This window comes from Schistocerca cancellata, chromosome 3 (genome assembly GCF_023864275.1).
Source record: "Schistocerca cancellata isolate TAMUIC-IGC-003103 chromosome 3, iqSchCanc2.1, whole genome shotgun sequence".
NCBI classification, from domain to species: Eukaryota; Metazoa; Arthropoda; class Insecta; order Orthoptera; family Acrididae; genus Schistocerca; species Schistocerca cancellata.
In genome coordinates this window covers 271,703,809-271,725,868 of record NC_064628.1, presented here as the reverse complement: position 1 = coordinate 271,725,868, position 22,060 = coordinate 271,703,809, and the positions used below count along the sequence as shown (strand labels likewise).

General features: G+C 42.8%; 1 protein-coding gene and 1 non-coding gene across 6 annotated transcripts in view; both read left to right on the top strand.

Annotated features, from left to right (window-relative positions):
- Positions 1 to 22,060, top strand: part of LOC126174928 (transmembrane GTPase Marf) — a 236,127-nt gene that overhangs the window by 25,413 nt on the left and 188,654 nt on the right. The window contains exon 2 of one of the 5 annotated variants that reach the window (XM_049921379.1): positions 20,997 to 21,041. The exons of 3 other annotated variants lie outside the window; for them this stretch is intronic. The gene's annotated coding sequence lies outside the window, so the exon portion shown is untranslated. Of the gene's footprint in view, positions 1 to 14,619; positions 14,641 to 20,996; positions 21,042 to 22,060 lie in introns of those variants that run through there. One more of the 5 variants, XM_049921380.1, reaches the window with a different exon arrangement.
- Trnat-ugu (transfer RNA threonine (anticodon UGU)) lies at positions 17,931 to 18,004 on the top strand. Its single transcript has one exon. It is a non-coding gene; the product is annotated as a tRNA-Thr (tRNA).

Genomic DNA, 22,060 nt, shown 5'->3' with positions numbered 1-22,060 from the left:
AGTTCATAACCAATAAATTGGGATCAGAGTCAGGCAGAACTGAAGATTCAATACCACCTGTGAACTGTGACCTATGACATCATCAAGATAGCTGATACCCCTGTTTCAAACTTGTACATTATGGCTACAATGATGTTACTTATTAAACATGCGAATAGCTACAAAAAACGAAAAATATTTAATTGCAGAAATACTATGAAACTAATGGGATAACTGCATAAATTGGGTGGTTTTGTGTGGGGACAAACAAATATATGACAGTACTAATAATGAAGACATACCAGAACAAATACAAAGACAAAAATCAAGCAGACAAAATCCTCACTGATCGACAAAACTAAAATTAAAAAACCTGAAAAAACTGCTATCGGAAATTTCACTTAACACACAGCCTATAGCCCAAACAAAATCCACAATGCCACCAAACCACACAAAACTTGTCAGTTCCAATATCTAACACCTCACTCTTACCTACATAGCTAAAATGAAGTGTGCAGTACCACAAAATCATAACTTGCCCATATAACCAATATCGAAAACTTAACGTTACCAATGTAGGCAAAGCACACGCCACTATACGTACCGATCACAATCCAACATAATTATCAGCAACTAACAATGCAACTAATTTCTTTTCCAACTCTGTCTGTATTCACAGTTGTTGTAATCATTTATGTAGTGTACACTGGAAAAGAGAGAGTTTATTTATGAATGTCAGTAGTTCGTTAATATGATTTTTGTAGTGGTGTCAGAGTTTGTGTTACAGTGATTTGTTCATTACTCCAGTGTATGCTCTGCACCTGATCCTGATGAGCAGTAGTGAAGTTCTCACTGAAATCCCTCTGTTGCATCTGAAACATTTTCTGCTTCTGTCGTTCCACAGGAAAAAAAAAAAAAAAAAACCCCTTGCTCATTTTTTATAAAATGGTGGAGAACAAACTTTCATAATTTATTCTCCAACAACTTGAATCAACATCTATAGAATCTTCAAGTGCCACTTTAGCTACTCTTCCTGTCTCATCAGTATTCCATTAATACCACTGATGAGTTCATCAGAGCAAGGAGGCGATGAGTTGACGAATTCTTCATACTACTTTACTTTAAATTTCCACATTTCAGGTGTAACCCCCTCCCCCTGAGAAACCTGCTTGAGCTGAGCATGCTTTAAAAATGATTACTGCATCCGATGTGATGAAATTTCTGTCGTGGCTCGCACTAACGGCTTTTGAGACTCTTTAACTGAAGAAACTATCAAAAATAACACCCCTATTAGAGATGGCAACGTGCAGCTCAACATCATGTGGGATCCAGCCAACATGAAACTAAAGCGAGCACGTTGAACGCAATCAACATAGGCCCCTTATATGACAATGCAGTAAGCACCAGTGACATCACAATCGGCAGCTATTGTATATAAGGGTGTTCCGGCAGCCCACTGTCACTCACATCACTTGACCATGGCCGTAGAGAACTTGGTCAGAAACTTGTCACCGAGTGAGGTGGTGCAGTGGTAGCACACAGGACTCGCATTCGGGAGGATGACGGTTCAATCCCGCATCCGGCCATCCTGATTTAGGTTTTCCCTGATTTCCCTAAATCGCTGTAGGCAAATGCTGGAATGGTTCCTTTGAAAGGGCACGGCCGACTTCCTTCCCCATCCTTCCCTAATCTGATGAGACCGATGACCTCGCTGTTTGGTTTCTTCCCCCAAACAACCCAACCAAACCCAGAAACTTGTTGATGTATCTCAGACTTGACAACTGTCTGCTTTTACTTGTAAAACTTTTAATACTCTTGTTTGTGCTGGACAGTAGAAGATGGATGGTACCATGCTGCCTTGAAGGTGTTAGATGAATACCACTATAACAACCAGTTAAAATGAAATCCCAGCAAAACAAAAGTCTGCACACTCCATCCGAAAAACAGACAGGTCCTTACGAAACTTAGAGTGGCTTGGAGAGGAGCACAACTGGAACAGAGTTTCCAGCCCAAATGTCCTGGGTCACTCTTGACCATACATTGAATTTCAAGCACTACTGTCTGAATGTAAAACAAAAAATGTTAAATTTTAAATACTTCTTACACTTCTTTTGTAGGGGTCTGATGTGTTAATCCTCTTATTCATAGAAACTTATCACCTTATCCTTTGCAATTTCACTCCGACCATTGACATTGATTACTTTTTAGCTACTGCTTTTTTAATCATCTCAAACATGAGAGAAAAATCAAGTGTTACAGCATTTCTGGCAACTGTGATATGCTGTAAAATATTTCCTCAAGGGAATTTTATCTATCATAGCTAATTCAAAGAGTAAAAATAATTCCATTAAATATAAAATTTTCCATCTAATTTGTTACGGATGTAACAGTAAATGAGTTCCTTGGTGCGCAAATTATTCTCTGGACAGACCTGGCTGAACCCTGAGATAGGAAGTTCTGAAATATTTAGTGAGGGTTGGAATGTGGATCGGAAAGACAGATTAGACACCGTAGGAGATGGTGTCTTCATTGCAGTTGACAAAAATATTGTGTCTACTGAGGTCGAAGTAGAGTGTGATTATGAAGTTATCTGGACACGTTTAACAGGGCTATGAGAAATAAAGTTAATTGTTGGGTGTTATTACCAGCCACCAGGTTCCACCGTGACAGTTCTATAATCATTCAAAGGGAGTCTACACTCTGTATCGCAGAAGTACCCGGATCATGCTATATTAGTCGGAGGCAACTTTAACCTACCTAGTATAGACTGGGATGTCTATGGATTCATTACAGGTGCTACAGACAAGCCGTCATGTGAATTACTTTTGAACACATTTTCCGAAAACTGTCTCGAGCAGCTAAATCGACAGCCAGTGTGTAATGGAAAGATTTTAAATCTGGTAGCCACGAACAGACCAGACCTCATCGACAGTGTCAGTGCTGAGACAGGGATTAGTGATCATGGTGTTGTCATTATGACTATGGTTACAAAAGTTAAAAAGTCGGTCAAGAAGGCTAGGAGAGTATTCTTAGTAGAAAGAGCAGATAAGCAGTTGTTAGCATCCCACCTAGTAAATGAATCGACTTCATTTACTTCCGGTACGGTGTATGTGGAAGAATTATGGGCAAATTTTAAACACATTGTAAATCACGCATTGGAGAAGTATGTGCCGAAAAACTGGGTTACAGATGGAGAAGACCCACCGTGGTTTAACAGTGCAGTTCGGAGAATGCTCAGGAAGCAAAGACAGTTGAACTTGCGGTACAAGAAAGATTGGGAGAATGAGGACAGGCAAAAGTTAGTAGAGATTCATGCTGCTGTAAAAAGAATGATGCGCGAAGCATACAACCACTACCACCGTCATACCTTAGCAAAAGATCTTGCTGAAAACCCAAGGAAATCTGTCTTATGTAAAATCGGTAAGTGGGTCGAAGGCTTCCATCCAGTGACTCACTGATCAGTCTGGCCTGACAACGGAAGACAACAAAACGAAAGCTGAAATTTTAAATTTAGCATTTGATAAGTCTTTCACGCAGGAGGATCGTACAAACATACCACCGTTAGAGTCTTGTACAGATTCCCATATGGAGGACATAGTGATAGACATCCCTGAGGTTGTGAAGCAGCTGAATGGGTTGAAAATAAATAAATCGCGAGGTCCTGATGGGATTCCAATTCGGTTTTACAGAGAGTACTCTACTGCATTGGCTCCTTACTTAGCTTGCATTTATCGCAAATCTCTTGCCCAACGTAAAGTCCCTAGCGACTGGAAAAAAGCGCAGGTGACGCCTTTATATAAGAAGGGTAGAAGGACGGATCCTCAAAATTACAGACCAATATCCTTTGTTGCAGGATTCTCGAACATATTCTCAGTTCGAATATAATGAATTTCCTTGAGGCAGAGAAGTTGCTGTCCATGCATCAGCGTGGCTTTGGAAAGCATCGCTCCTGCTAAACGCAACTCGCCCTTTTTTCACATGATATCTTGCAAACCATGGATGAAGGGTATCAGATGGATGCCATATTCCTTGACTTCCAGAAAGCGTTTGACTCGGTACCCCACTGCAGACTCCTAACTAAGGTACGAGCATATGGAATTGGTTCCCCAATATGTGAGTGGCTTGAAGACTTCTTAAGTAATAGAATCCAGTACGTTGTCCTCGATGGTGAGTGTTCATCGGAGGTGAGGGTATCATCTGGAGTGCCCCAGGGAAGTGTGGTAGGTCCGCTGTTGTTTTCTATCTACGTAAACGATCTTTTGGATAGGGTGGATAGCAATGTGCGGCTGTTTGCTGATGATGCTGTAGTGTACAGGAAGGTGTCGTCATTGAGTGACTGTAGGAGGATACAAGATGACTTGGACAGGATTTGTGATTGGTGTAAAGAATGGCAGCTAACTCTAAATATAGATAAATGTAAATTAATGCAGATGAATAGGAAAAAGAATCCCATAATGTTTGAATACTCCATTAGTAGTGTAGCACTTGTCACAGTCACGTCGATTAAATATTTGGTCGTAACATTGCAGAGCGATATGAAGTGGGACAAGCATGTAATGGCAGTTGTGGGGAAGGCGGATAGTTGTCTTCGGTTCATTGGTAGAATTTTTGGAAGATGTGGTTCATCTGTAAAGGAGACCGCGTATAAAAGACTAATACGACCTGTTCTTGAGTACTGCTCGAGCGTTTGGGATCTCTATCAGGTCGGATTGAGGGAGAACATAGAAGCAATTCAGAGACGCACTGCTAGATTTGTTACTGGTAGGTTTGATCATCACGCGAGGTTTGATCGTCATGCGAGTGTTACGGAAATGCTTCAGGAACTCGGGTGGGAGTCTCTGGAGGAAAGGAGGCGCTCTTTTCGTGAATCGCTACTGAGGAAATTTAGAGAACCAGCAGTTGAGGCTGACTGCAGTACAGTTTTACTGCCGCCAACTTATATTTCGCGGAAAGACCACAAAGATAAGAGAGATTAGTGCTCATACAGGGGCATATAGGCAGTCATTTTTCCCTCGTTCTGTTTGGGAGTGGAACAGGGAGAGAAGATGCTAGTTGTGGTACGAGGTACCCTCCGCCACACACCGTGTGGTGGATTGTGGAGTATGTATGCAGATGTAGATGTAATTTATTCTTTTGTATCTTAAATGTAAAAAGTGTTTGCAAATATTTCAAAATTGTTTGGAGATGTCTTAATGTCTTTTTTTTTTTTGGGGGGGGGGCAGTTAAATAGTAAAGTAATAAATTTTGTATTGCAATATAATGTCATGAATTTTGTACATGTTGAGTAGACATTTTTTGGTGTGAAGTGTTGTGCAGCTTAGAAATTATACTGGTACATTCTGTCCTTTGAATAGGTTTACAATACAATAAAATCTATTACAATTTCAAAATTTTGTATTTTGGTTTCCTTTTTCATGAAAGTACCCTCATGTTCTGTGCTATTCTCATCTGATGAATATGAAGGTGCTGTGTCACCTGGTGGAAAATCTTCATGAGGCAATAAGCATACTATATGTGTGACATTCCTCAGACTCCTGCATCCCATACTATTTATTCTTCCAAATACTGATTTTTGTTATGCTTGTTTCCCGATTTTGAAATTCTTTGGAAATCGCACAAGGAACTGTGTTGAAGTGAAGTGGATGATGATGTTTGGTGACAAGGGGATTACATCATCACCTTCGTTTCTTAACGTGCCCATAATGTTTTTAGATTTGGACCAATTACTAGTAATGATAAAACAATGCACGCCAAATCTACTCTTTATGCAGGGTGTCCCAGGAGGAATAATTAGTATTGATGGGTATGATGGGATTGATCATTTGAAGCAGAAAAGTCTAGTAAACATTGGCTCTAAAAAGTGTATCTTAATGAGCTGTAAGCATTTGCTCACCTTTGCTGTGGTATTGTGAAACGCACCTCTTCTACTGAGCAAGTGCTCATAGCTTCTAAGAAATGAGAGTCCATGTTTATTAGACTAATTTTTTTTGAAAGATCATTATTGTCAAATCCCTGAATATTGACCATTCCTCCTGAGGCACCCTGTGTTACTTTATACATTTCAGAAAAGAGTGATTATTTTAATACTGTATGTACTGATGGAGTTAGCCAAATGATCTTCCTAGACTTCTTGTTTAGCTCGCTTGAGTCTACAAAATTTATGTCCTATTTGTAATTGATTGTATGTAGCAGAGAGGTTTGTCAGATCTCAAATGTGCTGAAGATATGACTGGGTGACTTCTTTCTTGATTTAATTTTTCACTCTGCATTGGAGTGTGTGCTGGTTTGAAACTTTGACAGATTAAAAGTGTGAGCAGATTGATTTTCTTAGGTGGTACTCGTAGTCGTGAGCTATTAAGGCATGACTTGTTACCCTCTCTCACTGCTTCAATGGAGTGAAACATTTATTTTGGAAACAACCCCTAGGCTGTGACTAAGTCATTTCTCTGCAATCTCCTCTCTTCCAGGAGTTCTGGTCAAGCAAGGTGTGCAGGAGAATGTCTTTGAAATTTTGATAATAGGAGAGAGATACTCGTACCAGTAGAATTGAAGATGTAAGGTTGGGTTATGTGTCATGCCTGGATAATTCAGCTGGTAAGAGAAGCCAACAAAAGTTAATGTTCTGGTTTAAAATCCCAGTCCAGGACAAAGTTCTAGTCTTCCAAGTTTCAGGATTGCTTTGTTTCTTATGGTTTCCTCACCATAATCCAATCAATTCAAAAAATACCCCCCGGCAGCTTACATGTCGTGCAGAACTTTCAGAACTCCCTTCTCAGGCAGCAGAATTTGAAGAGAGGTTTGCAGTGCCAGAGAATTGTGGTCAGCAAGACCAGCAACCCTTGTGTAGTGTGATTTCGTTGGGTCACTTTGGATAAAGTCGTTATCATCTGTTTCCTTGTGTGATATACACCTCTGGTGCTGGGACTTTTACCCCACAGAGAAAACAGACATTGGAAAATCCAGGATGGAATGTAACAGTAGTGGCTTCAGCTGCCAGAGACTGCAGTCGTGTGTGAGAGTTGCATTTGCATGATTGCATCTATCTTCTACTTTTGACAAAGGCCTTGTTGGCCAATAGCTTATTTTGTGACAGTCTTCTTGTTTTGCCTATGAGCGAGTCAGCTGCTATATGGTTTGGTTCTTAGTAAACTTGTACAGATTGCATTTGGTTTTGTAAAATGGTAACTCTAAATCTGAATGAGAACTAGCCATATCTCATGTGAAAAGGACATAAATGTGGCAGGTTTCTAAAAAAAGTATTTTGGAAGGAAATTTAAATGTGTTGCAGAGTGACTGGCCCATTTGTTTTTATGTAGCAGTTAGCCAGCAACAAGCCTCTTCCAGAGAATTTTAGTTGTTTGTTCTTACAATTGTGTTCATCCACAGTTATTTTAGAGCCTTTTAAAATTAGTGGTGATCTGTTCTTGGCACTTCTTAATTTCATACTGGCTTCATATACAGGGTGCTAATTCATAACGCCCCTTGTATCTCCCCAGCTGTAATAGATACAAACATGCTGTTTGGACAGTAAATAGCAGGGACAGGGGCTACTTGAATAAATCACATTTCATGTTTGTGCTGTTTTTTGTTACAGAGATATGAGGCCATCATTGGTTTTTTAAATGGAACCCTATGTTAAATTTTAGCGTAACATGTGGGCTTAAAAAGACCATTTCAAATATGTGTGTATCGTAATGTTTAGGTGAATAGTTTTTGAGACACAGATATGTTCAGTTGCGACCTTCCCTGTTGTGTGGAGTACACGATAAACGTCGTGAGTCCATCCGCGCGCGCGCACACACACACACACACACACACACACACACACACACACACAAAGATGCAAAATACATACCGTACTGTACAGGATACAAAACTTCAGTGAAGCATGTGCTCAAAATGCTTCCCCTCTGCTGCAGTGCACATTTGTAGTCTCCGTTCGAATGAACGGCTGCGAGGGTGTCACGTGAGATATCAGTGCATGCTTAGATGATACGTTGCTTCATATCATCTGGTGTAGTTAGTATTTGAGCATACACTTTATTTGACTGCTCCCCACGGAAAAAAAATCAAGAGGGGCCGGCCACTTCACTTCAGCATATTGTCCTATCCAACAATCTGGGAACTTTTAATTTAATAGCTCTGTAGCCACATGGGAAGAGTGAGCAGGATAGCCGTCATGTTGGAACCACATGCACTGATGCTTAGTTAGTGGTACCACTTCCAGCAAAATGGGCAGAATGTTTCGCAGGAACTGTGCATAGTTATTGCCATTTAGTATACCCGGAATGACATACAGCCCCACAATGACATTTCCGACAATGCTGCACCACACGTTAACACTCCATGGTTGCTGTTGCTGTACTTGTTGAAGCCAATGAGGGTTCTGTACTGACCAGTAATGCATATTACGCAAATTCGCATTACTGTGGTTGGTGGTCGCTTCATCAGTAAAAAGCGCCTGTTGAAAAAAACGTTGGATCATTTTGTAGGCGCTGCAGGCCGGTTTGGCAAAATTCCTGGCACCATTCTCTCCAACTACCTCGCGCATCACCTTGCGGCGTTATCGAAAGCAGGAAAACAATGTCTTCCCTGTTAAGTTCCTCAGTGGTCAACAGTAAAGGTCGCATTGGACAATGCCGCTTCGAAGAACGAATACGATACGGGAACATATCTGTGTCTCAAAAACTATTGCTGTGACCTCCTCATGCATGCCTTGGAGTGGTTGCTCGTCCTCCTGGAGCATCGGAACTCCCGGCAATGGCCGCCGTGCCAGACGGCCCTTGCTGTTGCTGGGTGGCGCCCGTGAGGAGAGCCCCTGATCGGAGTGGGTGGTATCAGGGCGGACGCTATGCAAATGAAACGCATACGGGTCCAGAACTCTGGCCGTTCTTCTGCGGCCGTCTCTCTGCGTGGAACTGATTCCTCAAGTGCTGCTTCTCTTGCCCCGTCGGCCTTCCCTTCCATGGCTACCCCCTGGGAAGAGGGTCAGGCCCGTCGGCTAGGGGCAAAACCTTTCCCCCGTTACCTAGTTTGCACCAGGACTGATGGAGATACTTTCACCAATACCAAACCTTTATTCTTTGTGGAACACATTGAAGACAAGTTTGGCGAAGTGGACTCCCTGAGCAAGATGCGGTCGGGTTCGTTGCTGATAAAAACTGCTTCAGCTGCCCAATCTGTGGCCCTTCGTGCCTGTACCCTTCTTGGCACAATACCTGTGTCCATTACCCCCCACCAGTCTCTAAATATGGTACAAGGTGTGATTTTTCACGGGGACCTCATCCTTGAAACTGATGAGGAACTTCGGGACAATCTCGGACGGCGGGGTGTTCACTTTGTTCGGCGTGTTCAGAAGGGTCCTAAAGACAATTGTATTGATACTGGTGCCTTTATCCTGGCCTTTCAAGGGGATACCCTCCCTGAGAAAGTTAAGATTATGGTCTATCGTTGTGATGTGAAGCCGTACATCCACCTCCTATGAGGTGTTTTAAGTGCTTGCGTTTTGGACACATGTCTTCCCGCTGTTCACAGGCCCCTCTCTGTGGTGACTGTGGACGTCCACTCCATGAGGGGAGTCCCTGTGTTCCCCCTCCTGTCTGTGTAAATTGTCATGGTAGTCATTCTCCACGTTCACCAGATTGCCCAGTATATAAGAAGGAAAAAAAGATACAGGAGTATAAGTCCCTCGATCGTTTAACCTACACAGAGGCCCGTAAGAAATATGCAAGACTCCACCCTGTGTCCATGACATCTAGTTACGCCTTGGTTACATCTTCACCCCTTCCTCCCCCTTCCTTACCCCCATCCCGGACCCCTCTCCTCCCCCCCACCCCTGCGGCTCCCACACCTTCTCCTATGGGCGCTGCTCCCCCTCCCCAGCCGGAGAAGGGTCCCACTCATTCGGCATCTGCCGGTCAAGGGCGCTTCTCCCGGGATGCCCCTTCCCGGCACCTTCCCGGCCAAAGGTCTGCTGCCGCGCGACGACCGCGAGAGCCGCAGTCTGTCGGCCCCCAGGTTGCCCGGTCTCTTTCTGTTCCTGATCTTGCTGCAGCTGGCTCCTTCATGCCACACAGCCCTCCTTGATCGCAGCCTGAACGGAAGAAGAAACATAAGTCCCGGGACAAAGAGCCTATGGTGTCACCGGAGGTTCCTTCCCCGACTTCACAACCGGATTCTGACCTGTCGTTCATGGATGTCGCCCCCTCCTTGTCGGTGACGGGTGGGGACCCGGCGGTATGACTCGATTTAAAGTGTTCAGCGCCCATTTAAACCATCGTTCTGTGGTTCTCCAATGGAATTGTAATGGATACTATCGCCACCTTCCGGAATTGAAACCCCTTCTTTCGTCCTACTCTGCAGCTTGTGTGGTTCTCCAGGAATCTCATTTTACTGATGCTCACTCACCGACCTTCCGTGGTTTTCGTGTTTTCTGTCGAAATCGGGTCGGACCCCTGCGGGCTTCTGGTGGCATTTGTACATTGGTCCGTACAGACATTGCTAGCACGTGGATTCCTCTTCAAACTACATTGGAAGTGGTTGCTGTTAGGGTCCACTTTGACTCTGCAATCACAGTTTGCAATCTTTATCTCCCTCCTGACAGGACTCTTACACCTGCTACCTTAACCGCCCTTCTTCAGCAACTCCCTCCTCCCTTCCTCCTCCTCGGGGATTTTAATGCTCATCATCCTTTGTGGGGCAGTGCCTTTCCATCTAGACGAGGTCTTCTTATAGACCAATTTATTGCAGACCATGACCTGTGCCTTCTTAATGATGGCTCCCCTACTCATTTCAGTGCCGGTCATGGTACCTTTTCTGCCATTGATCTTTCTCTTTCTTCTCCCTCTCTCCTCCCTTCATTACACTGGTCGCCACACAACGACCTTTGTGATAGTGACCATTTCCCGTTGATTATCACGCTCCCTTCCCACTCCCCGATGGACAGGTTGCCTCGTTGGTCTTTCCAACGCGCCGATTGTCCTCTATACACTGCACAGGTCGCATTTTCTCCCTCTTTGTCGGGTTGTATTGATGGCGTCCTACGTGACTTGTCTGACGCGATTGTTCGCGCTGCTAGCCTTGCTGTCCCACGCTCATCTGGACTATTTCGTCGCCGGCAAGTCCCGTGGTGGAGTACGGCTATTGCCATTGCCATCCGTGATCGCCGTCGAGCTTTGCAACACTTTAAGAGGCACCCATCCGTAGCCAGCCTGACTACCTTTAAATGCCTTCGCGCTAAAGCTCGTTATTTAATCAAACAGAGCAAACGGATATGTTGGGAACGATTTGTTTCTTCCCTTGGTTCTACTGTCCCTCTGTCAAGGGTATGGGCTACACTTCGCTCTCTCCAAGGTTGCCATCGGCAGTCCACCCTCGCAGGCCTTCACCTCCCGGATGGCATTTGTACCGACCCATTAGTTCTTGCAGAACATCTAGCGACCCATTTTGCAGTGGCATCAGCATCAGTCTCCTATCCAGCTGCTTTCCTTCATCAAAAACAGCGGGCTGAAGCTTCCACCTTATGTTTCACCCCTTGTGAGTCAGAATCTTACAACGAACCTTTTACTGAATGGGAATTTCTTTCTGCTCTATCTTCTTCTCATAATACGGCCCCTGGCCCAGATTCCATTCATAACCAACTGCTTCAACATCTCAGTGCTTCTCAACGGCAACATCTTCTTCGGGTGTTTAACCGTATCTGGCTCCAGGGTGACTTCCCTTCTCAGTGGAGGGATAGCATTGTGGTTCCTGTCCTTAACCCTGGTAAGAACCCCCTATCTGTTGACAGCTATCGGCCAATTAGTTTGACCAATGTTGTTTGTAAGTTACTTGAACGGATGGTAGCCCGTCGGCTCAATTGGGTCCTCGAATCTCGGGATCTATTGTCCCCTTACCAGTGTGGCTTTCGAGAGGGACGGTCTTCAATCGATCATTTACTCCGCTTGGAATCCGCAGTCCGGCAGGCTTTTTCCCAGTGCCGCCATTTGGTTGCAGTGTTTATTGACCTTCGCAAGGCCTATGACACGGCCTGGCGCCATCACATCTTACTTGCCCTTCATCAGTGGGTTCTTCGGGGCCCACTCCCGATTTTTATCCACCAGTTCCTGATCCATCGGTCATACAGAGTCCGAGTTGGTACTGCTTTTAGTTCTCCACAGACCCAGGAGACGGGCATCCCACAGGGTTCTGTCTTGAGTGTCCTTCTTTTCCTCATTGCTATCGATGGACTTGTGGCCTCTGTTGGTCCCTTGGTCGCCCCTGCCCTATATGTGGATGATTTCTGCATTTGGGTTAGTTCCTCCTCGATGGCATCTGCAGAACGGCAGCTCCAGGTAGCTATACGGCGTGCCTCTGCATGGACCCTCTCACATGGGTTTCAATTCTCTCCTTTAAAATCGCGAGTGGTCCACTTCTGTCACCGTACTACGATCCACCCTGATCCAGAGCTCTATCTCGCTGTACAAAGATTGCCTGTGGTCCCACAGTTTCGTTTCTTGGGTCTTCTTTTCGACATCAAGCTCACTTGGCTGCCCCATATCAGACTCCTGAAGGTAGGATGTTTCCGTAAACTCCCTCCCCTCTACCCCTCCTTGGTTAGTTCCTCGGCCTCGAATTCGGATGGATCTCCGGCGAGGTCCAAAAGATTCCATCCCCCCGGTGGTGTTCCGTTCCTTTTTCCGCCAAATTTTATGGGAGTATCGGGATGCTGTTGTTTTCTACACTGATGGCTCTAAATCTGCTGATCATTTGGGGTATGCCTTCACGTCCTCTGTCGGAACGGAAAATCATCTGCTGCCACCTACATGTGGGGTGTTTACTGCGGAATTGATGGCAATTTCCCAGGCCCTTACCTTTATTAAACAGTCCCAACACAACCGCGTTTTGTTATGTACGGACTTGATGAGTGGCCTTCTTGCTATTGACCGGTGTTTTTCGCGCCATCCCTTGGTCTCTGCCATCCATGACCATCTCGCTGATATTCACCGTGCTGCTTGTTCCATTGACTTCCTTTGGGTCCCTGGCCATGTGGGTATCCCGGGTAATGAGCTCGCTGATCGTTTGGCTGGGGGAGCAGTCACTTACCCCCCGTTTTCTGTAACCCCTCCTGCAGCGGATTTACGGCTTCACATCAAATCCCACTTCGCACAGTCATGGGCCACTTCTTGGGAGGCTACTCCCCTGTCTAATAAACTTCGTGCAATTAAGGTGACACCAGGCTCGTGGCGTTCTTCCTTTCACCTCTCCCGAAAGGACTCGACCACACTGTGCCGTCTCCGCATTGGCCATACCAGGCTGACCCGTGGTTTTCTTTTGCGTGATGAGACACCCCCATTATGTGGTTGTGGAGCCTTCCAGTCAGTAGCCCACATTTTGGTTGAATGTCCCCTTCTTTTGGCTCTGCGTGCTAAGTATAGGCTTCCCAACACTTTACCTTTGATGTTGGCTGACGATTCCCGGATGGTCTCTCTGGTTCTTGGTTTCCTCCGGGAAAGTGGTTTTTATTCTCAGTTTTAAGGTTTTTAATCTCTCTCTGGTGTTGGGGCAGGGCGGTGAGTGTTTGGGTGTCTCCCACTGTAAGCAGTGTTAGGAGATTCCCGATTCCCCTCCCTGACCGAAATCCTCTTTTCTTCCCCTTTTACTCTGTTTTTACCCCTTTTTTTAAGGCTTGGTTAGTCTTTCTATTCGCATACGTACTTTCTACATTCTAGCAGTTGTGCCTTTTACGTCACAGGTGGTCTTGCCTATGCTGCTTCAGCATAGTGTTGGGTTTGTTCTCTTGCCGACTTCCCTCATTTTGTTTTTTACCAATGACAACATGACTGCCATTTTACGTTTTTACCTTTTTCCATTTTATTTTTCTGACTTTACTGCGAAGTCCCATTAGCGGAATGGAGCCTATTTGAAACAAGGGACTGATGACCTTGCTGTTTGGTCCCTTAAACCTCAAACAACCAACCAATCAAAAACTATTTGCCTAAAAATTCTGATACACACATATTTGAAGCGGTTTTTTTTAAACCCATCATGTTACGCTAAAATTTAACATATGGTTCCATTTTAAAAAACCAAACATGGCCTCATATCTCTGTAATAAAAAATAGCACAAACATGAAATGTCTTGTATTCAAGTAGCCCCTGTCCTTCCGATTCACTGTCCAAACGGCATCTTTGTATCTATTACGGTTGGGGAGATACAAAGGGTGTTACAACTTAGCTGCCTCACCCTGTATATCCTTAACTCAGTAATGTGCTTGGAGGTTGATGGGTTTCAGACCCTTACTGAGGTGATCTAAAAGTAAGGAAGATTACACACACACACTCCCATGTTTCCCTGCAAAATTACCTTTCTGCAATTTTTTCTACAATGATTGGTAATTTTGTAAATAGGTTAGTGAGAAGGAGAAATTATTGAAAAATGTTACTTGTATTAACCACCCCATACTAATGAAAAATTTTGCACATAGCAAATTAAACACATCATTTTAGTAAATAAATTCTAAATTGTATAAACTTCCTAAAAAATTTGAAAGTGGAACAAAGAAAATCTTATTGTTTATGGCAGCTAATATACATTGGTCCTTATAGGTTCAACCAGCAGGCACTGGGAACGGACTATCCAGTGAGATTTCGTGCAAGAACTACTCATACATGGGTTTAAAGGTTAGCACTGTAATAAGGAAAGGAACTTAATTCTTTCAATGTTGTACAATGTGTCATAGTTTTATTCGCAGTAGAATGACAACAAAATACCTAAGACATAAATATGGCCTACTTCCAGTGATCTTGCACCAGGTGCTTGTGCAGTGCAACCCAATGGTAGAGCACACTTTTGTTTGCATGAGGATTTAACTTAGATGAACAGAGTAAAGCTATCTATAGATATGTTGGTCAACAACTTCCACTTTATGTTAATGTCGCAGAAGGCTTATTCTTGAGTTCTGTTTAATTTATACGGCACAAATGAAACTTGATAGCAGTTAAAGAATGGCTGGATTGGCAAATAAATTACATATCCCTTACACCTTTTTTTGGTTGCTTCCTCCACTGCCACTTCATGCTCCAGCCCTCAGTTGGCAGAAACGAATGCATATTTGCGTCGGAACGCACTTACTGACATTAGAGACATCACATTACCAAAGCAAAGTAGCAGCAAATACTCCCATCATTGAACATGATAGAGCTGTGTAGGCTGCAGCTGTGTGAACCAAGTGTACTGTTAACATATAAACTATGTTAATGATAAAAGTCTGGTCAGTAGTAGTGGTTTTTGTGTTTTTACTTCAGCAAAATGACACTGTGACAACAGGGTTCATTTACAGTTGTGGGTTGAGGGAAAGGGTTCTTCATGTAGACAGAAAAAGATGAGAACACCTGTCGTAGTTAATTCTTTAATGTTCTTTCTTTCTTCATCTTCTTCTTTCTTCCCACCCCCAATCAGTTTTTGTACCCTGTTTTGTGTACAACCATGCTATGGGTATACGTCGGTACAATCTAGGGTCGGTTCAGTGCTCTTACAAAAGGACATGAAATGTTTTCACTTTGAATATACAGGGTGTACATAAAGTCTGGGAACACTTTCAATTATTTATTGCACAAGAACTAAACATTGTACAGATGTCATTGAATTTTGAAAAGAAACTCAATTTTTTTTACAAACATTTGAGATGTTACTCAGGAGTGACGCAGCAGACGTCAATATGGTAATCGAATTCTTGCCATACCCGTCCCATTATGGCATCGTCGACTGTGGCAGTCACTTCCTGCATACTCTCCCAGAACTCTGCTACATCACGTGGTATAGGTGGTACATACTCCAGACCTTTAATGTGTCATATGTAGTGAGATCTGGTGTTTTTGTTGAACTCCAACACACAGAAAGCTCACTCTGCACCTGAACTTGCCATGTTTGCAACTAGCACTGACTATTGGCAAATTATGAAACTATGCTGTGGTGGTATACATGGAGGGGGAGGGGGGGGGAGGGAGGGAACTTTCAGGGTGTCTCTTCAAAATGACATAGGGCCTATGTATGATATCTGTATAATTTTCAGTTCTTGTGCAATAAATAATTGAAAGTGTTCCTGGACTTTATGTACACCCTGTACAATTGTGAGGCAGGCTCGCGCATGTGTGTGTGTGTGTGTGTGTGTGTGTGTGTGTGTGTGTGTTTGCTAATCTCGTTGAGCTAACAGACTCTACAAGCAGATCATCAGGATTGTATACCAGGTGTTACAGAAGGAAGAAGGGAAGAAAGAACGAAAGAAATTTAACAATTAAGAGAGATTTCTCATATAGTGAAATTTGTAAGGCAAATACAGAAAGATCCGAGTCTGAAGAATGAAAACAGCTGTAACCAAAATAGTTAAATTGTTTGCCATCAAAAAACCTTTCAGTTAAGTCAAAGGTATATAATTATACAATACATTTTACTATGTAGATATGATTGTGAAAGGTTTTTTATGTGTTTCCTATGAGAGAATAGCCATAGACAAGGCAAGACAATTTGGACGCATTGAATTTCATTGTTGTACTTGATATATGATGTTGAAGAAATTTAAAGGTCAGCGACATTATCCAAGCTCCGGACTCCTGTGGCTCGTGGAAGCCTCTCGTGTGTAAGGTTTGCTGACCTTAAAGGCTATTGATGTGGAGACGTCTAATTGAAAATGCAGTTCTCGGACTGTTTTACTGTAGCAGTTGTTGGTCAAGATGTAAAATATGTGAATGTGCTCAATTCTCCATGAATAATAATTATAGAATATTATCTTCTATTGCAAAACTGGGAATCATGTTCTCGTACAATTTTCTGCGTTATGTATACTCACAACATAAAGTTAGGAAACTATCACTGTGACATTTCTCAAAGGAAAATTGGTCCATAATGATTGCTTGTTATTGTCTTTCCTTCTGAGTGGTTGATTTCTATACAGCTGTTTCTCTGATCTCAAAGGTTTCCTGAATTTTCCTTCACGCGAGGTCTGTCTTGTCCACAGTTATGCATGCTTCGAAAGATTTGCATTTGTCTTCTAGCTATTACAGTTTTTCCATTCTTCACTTCTTAGAGGTCTCAGTAATCTTTTGCCTTACTCATTTACTCCATTTTTATAATTTATCCTTTCATCAATGGGATTTCGTATCTTTTGTGTTATCCAAATATTTCTGCTGTGGTTGTCTTTTTGTTTAATCATTCCCCTGCTGCCTTCACTACATTATCCTTCAGAGCTACCCATTCATCTTCAATTTGTAGTTCTTTCCCTTATTTCTGTTGGGCATTGCCTAATGCTCTCTTTAAACCATCTAGTGATCTCTGGTCGGGTCCCATCTCCTTAATTTCCTCCCGTTTTGTAATTTCTTCAGCATTATTCTGCATTTAATACTTATAAATTATGAAATTACAATGAAATGAACACCCTTGGCTGCTTACAGGCATTGACATACGTCAACGGGGACAGATGAAAATGAACCCAGGATCTCCTGCTTACATGGCAGACGCTCTATCCATCTGAGCCACCGAGGACACAGAGGATAGCGCGACTGCAGTGATTTATCTCTAGCATGCCTCCCGCGAAATCCACATTCTCAACGTATTGTTCTGCACTACATTCAAAGTGCCCCCGCCCATTATACTCGTCACTCGTGGCGCGTTGCCGATTCCCGTAAGAGTTCGGGCAGTGTTTGTACATTCGCACGGAAGAAGAAGATGATCAGGTGGCCAGTAAGCCTTAACTATATATAGCCTAAGGCTCACCGGCCACTTGACCATCTTCTTCTTCTTCTGTGTGAATGCACAAACAGTGCCCGAACTCTTAACGGGAATCGGCAACGCGCCTCGAGTAATGAGTATAATGGACGGGGGCACTACGAATGTAGTGCGGCACAATATGTTGAGAATGTGGGTTTTGCGGTAGGCGTGCCAGAGATAAATCCCTGCAGTTGCGCTATCCTCTGTGTCCTCGGTGGCTCAGATGGATAGAGCATCTGCCATGTAAGCAGGAGATCCCGGGTTCGAGTCCCGGTCGGGGCACACATTTTCATCTGTCCCCGTTGATGTATGTCAATGCCTGTAAGCAGCTAAGGGTGTTCATTTCATTGTAATTTGATTCTAACGAGCTGCATGGTCACCGATGGTATGTTCTTTCGGACATGTCCGAAAGAACAGATACCGTCTTAGTATTTATAAATTATGGTCAGAATTTATACCATTATATAACCTAGATCAAAAACCTTTAAGTGCCTGCAGGTCTCTTTCAGTGATTAAATGGTGCTTAGGACAAAATCCTACCAGGCCACATTCCTTTCCCCCACTGTGTGCTATTTTGCAATTTTTCCTTCACTTCTTTTTGCTACTACTTTATTTCTGCCTCATCATGACAATTAAATTATCATTTCTTGCTCCAGTCCGTAGAATGTTATCCTGCTGAGTAACATTCCCCCTACCCCCCCCCCCCCCCCCCAACTGCGAGATCTAAATGTTGAAGTAGTTCACCTTTAAATTATTTTATAGCTGCAGATGACACCACCACCTTACCATGTGGTATAGTTGCAGGTCTTTTGGAAATACGATTACTATAGTTCCCCATTTGTAATGGACATTCTCATGCCTGGTAAGATAACAATGCATACTTAATACCTTCAACCCCACAGTTCCCTGGGTGCAGAGTTTCTGACAGAGCTTTTCCTAGCACTCCCCTACCCATTATTTCTCAGGGGGGAATTTGGTTCTAATGTGGGTCCTGGCTACCACATGCCCCAGGGGTTGAATTATTGAGCATGTCATACATTCAGAGCGTATCTGCCTTTTGAATTTTGGTCAGATGACACTCTTTTCTACATCTGCAGGATTGTCTTTTGCGATTCTAAAGGTTTTTGCTCTCCAATTCTTGCAGACTCTGGCCAGATTTGCATTCCAGTTAGCACTTTCTGGTGTGCATCCACCTGGTGACTAGGGTGGTAATTGACAGGAGACAACGAAGATGGATGTTCCAAAGGACAAAGTGGTTGCTATACAGTTAGCAGGCCATCTTCAAACAACAGAATTGTGCCCAGGAAATTCTGAATTATATCGCCAGTGTAATCCACTGAGCTGCCTCCAATTCCATTCCCCAGGCGAGTAACCATCTCAGACATCAGCCTGTTCTTGAGTGGAAACAAAAATGTCACTCAGCAAATGGATCCAGGCACACAGCTTTGCGGAAATTCAAATACCATCCGGCTGCAAGAAATCTTCACACATTCAGGACAGCAAGGACACAAGCAAGGCAAATAATAAAATAATGGTAGAGGAACTCTTGAAACTTCATTAATTGGTCCACCTTCACCACCCAATTTTGGGAATCAGTAAGGATGATTTTAGGCAAGGGCCTTTTCATGAGAAATGGGAGCTTGGTGGACATACGTAGAGATGTGGCTCAGGTTTAAGCTGAACACTTTTTTTACCATTTCTTTGTCATCTGGACAAACTTCTGAGTTCCAGGCACACCATAGAACTTCTTCTTATTTGACAAGTAGATCTACAATCATCAATTCTCCATTTAGGAATTATAAACAGATCTGGTCATAGCCAGAGACTCTTCTCCATGGAGAAATCAAATTCATTATGCTATGGTCTGTCATCTGTGCCATGGACCCAAAGGCAATCTCCTTTCTTGTTTCAATCGGATTTGGTTTTATGGACAGGAGCCCATACTTAATGTATGTACCACAGTTTTATCTGTACATGGGTGGATCCCACCAAGCGAATGCACTTGCTTGTTCAGCTGTTTTCTCTGATAAAGCTTTCCAAGTAGGCTACACCTTTCAGAACAACTTGCAGATTATGATGCGGAATTACATGACATTAAGATGGCAATCAAGTAGATTCAGCAGCTTTTCAGTGAAAAGTTTCTTGTCCGTCCTGACTTGCTCAATGGACTACAAGCGGTCCATCAACTATATCCTGTAGGCCAGTTGATTCAGATCATCCATGACACCTTGCAGCAGATGCAACACTGAGGTAAAGCGATGGTGTTTTGCTGGGCACCTGGGCATGTTGGAATACAGGGAAATGACACATTTGACAAAGCAAACAAAGAAGCTTGTAGGGATGGTATTGTATGTTGGAAGTGCTGTCCCCTTACATGTCACTAACTCATTGTCTGACTGAAGAATTGTGTGGGAAAGCAGCTCAAATCAACTGTGCAGGCATGGTGGACTTCATGTCAATCAAGTCGATGGAAAGAAGGGCAGCTCACCATATTGCACATATGACACTGTCCATTAACACATGGTTCCTTCCTCTGTGGGAGGCTCCACCAGTCTTTGAAGTTTGTGGTGGGTAGCATGTCCTTTTCGGCATGTTTTGGCTATGTGTGTTTGTAAACTGACATAAGAGAAACCCTGAGTTTGGTTGGAGATCTGCTCACCACCCTCGCTGATGCCGACACCAGTGTAACATAAGTTTTGAAATTTTGTGAACTGTCAGGTCTCATCTTTAAAGTGCCAGGGACATGAGATTAGTGTGCTCTGAATGGCTAGCCCAAGAAGTTAAGCCTTTCAAGGGCACATTTCAAGGGAGAGTAAAAATTAAAAATAAAAAGGAAAACAGGCTCTTTTGTTGTAGTTCAAGAATTGAAACACTGCATCAAAAATTTTAGTGTTGTAATTACCTTGTGTTATTCCTTGCATAAAGAAAATACAACACGATCGTGGATTTTTAGACGTATCTGTTTAGCAAACTCCTATAGGTAGTCATAAACTCATAAAACATTAAACTAGATTTGGAAAAAAATGGATAAGTGGTTCACTGGTTATGTGAGTGGTAATTGATACAAAGTTCTTCATTCATAAATCATTCTGTGCTTACAAATGTTGTGAGTTGTAAGCTTGTATGTGTAATTGATATCTTCAGTACAGGTAACAGTTCTGCCTATTATTTTTTCCGGGAAAATTTTTAATATTTTAAGAAGACAAATGTGCCTGTAAAACATTACTAACACTACTGAGACATTTTAAAAAAGTTTTTAATTTTTATCTTTCAGAGCACTTCATGCATATGTGTTGTGAAGATGCCACGAAATGAGCAGGTTCTGAATCATTATAATGACTTTGGCTTACGTTATTATGTGTTTCTTTGGTTATTAGTTAGGAATGTCAGGTTCTTAGCACTCACCATTATTTTTTTTTTATTTTTTTGCAACATAGTAGCTGTGCCTGGGAACAAATTGTCACTGATTTAAGAGAGCATGCATGCAGTATGAAATTTATATCCAAGTGATAAGCTTGATTCTTTACCAGCAAGTGTGCGTCCTGTTGTGTTTTTGATACTTTCAACTAAAACTTGTAGCTTGCCCATCTTTCCTTTTCCTTTAGTACTTGTTAAGCAATAGTGGCTTACATGATTGTGACACATTTGCTTAACAGCACTTATGCTTCTACATGATTTTATTATTATTATTTGTTATTTAATGGCACTAAACTGCCCCTATTATCTCTTGTACACAGTCGCATGTCAAAAAACTGAAATTAATGTAATAATAGTCTGCATGTCTAAAATTGAGTTTGGGATTATGTTATTGAGCACTAATAAAAAGTAAGATAGTTTAAAAGAGAAGGGATGTTAACAACCCAAGAATGAAAATTGGTGTTGAGAAATCGGTAAAGTATGTACAAACATGTTTCAATGTGTACGTGACGATTAAGAGTAGATATCCATTGTAGGCAAAAGACAGGTACAAAGGAAATCGTATGTATGTGTGCACTCATTGGTGGCAGTGCTCAAAACAAGAGTGAAAAGTATGGCTACGAAGTCTTTCGCGACGTATTTCTTGAATAAAAATCTCTTGGTATACATGCTGCGTCAATTCGGGATAAAACTCCAAGGTTTCGACCACTACCTCCATGGTCATCGCCAGGGCTAAAACTGACTGTCATAAACTAGCGAGGCTCCCACTTTTATATGCAAAGGACGGCTTCTGATTGGCTGGAATACGTCACAGCAATAGCCTACGCATTGAATTACTGGGACTCTGTGATCCGGGAAGCAGTCAAAATTAGACTTAGCGATAATAACTTTAACAGAGACAACGGCTACGCACTTAGCAAC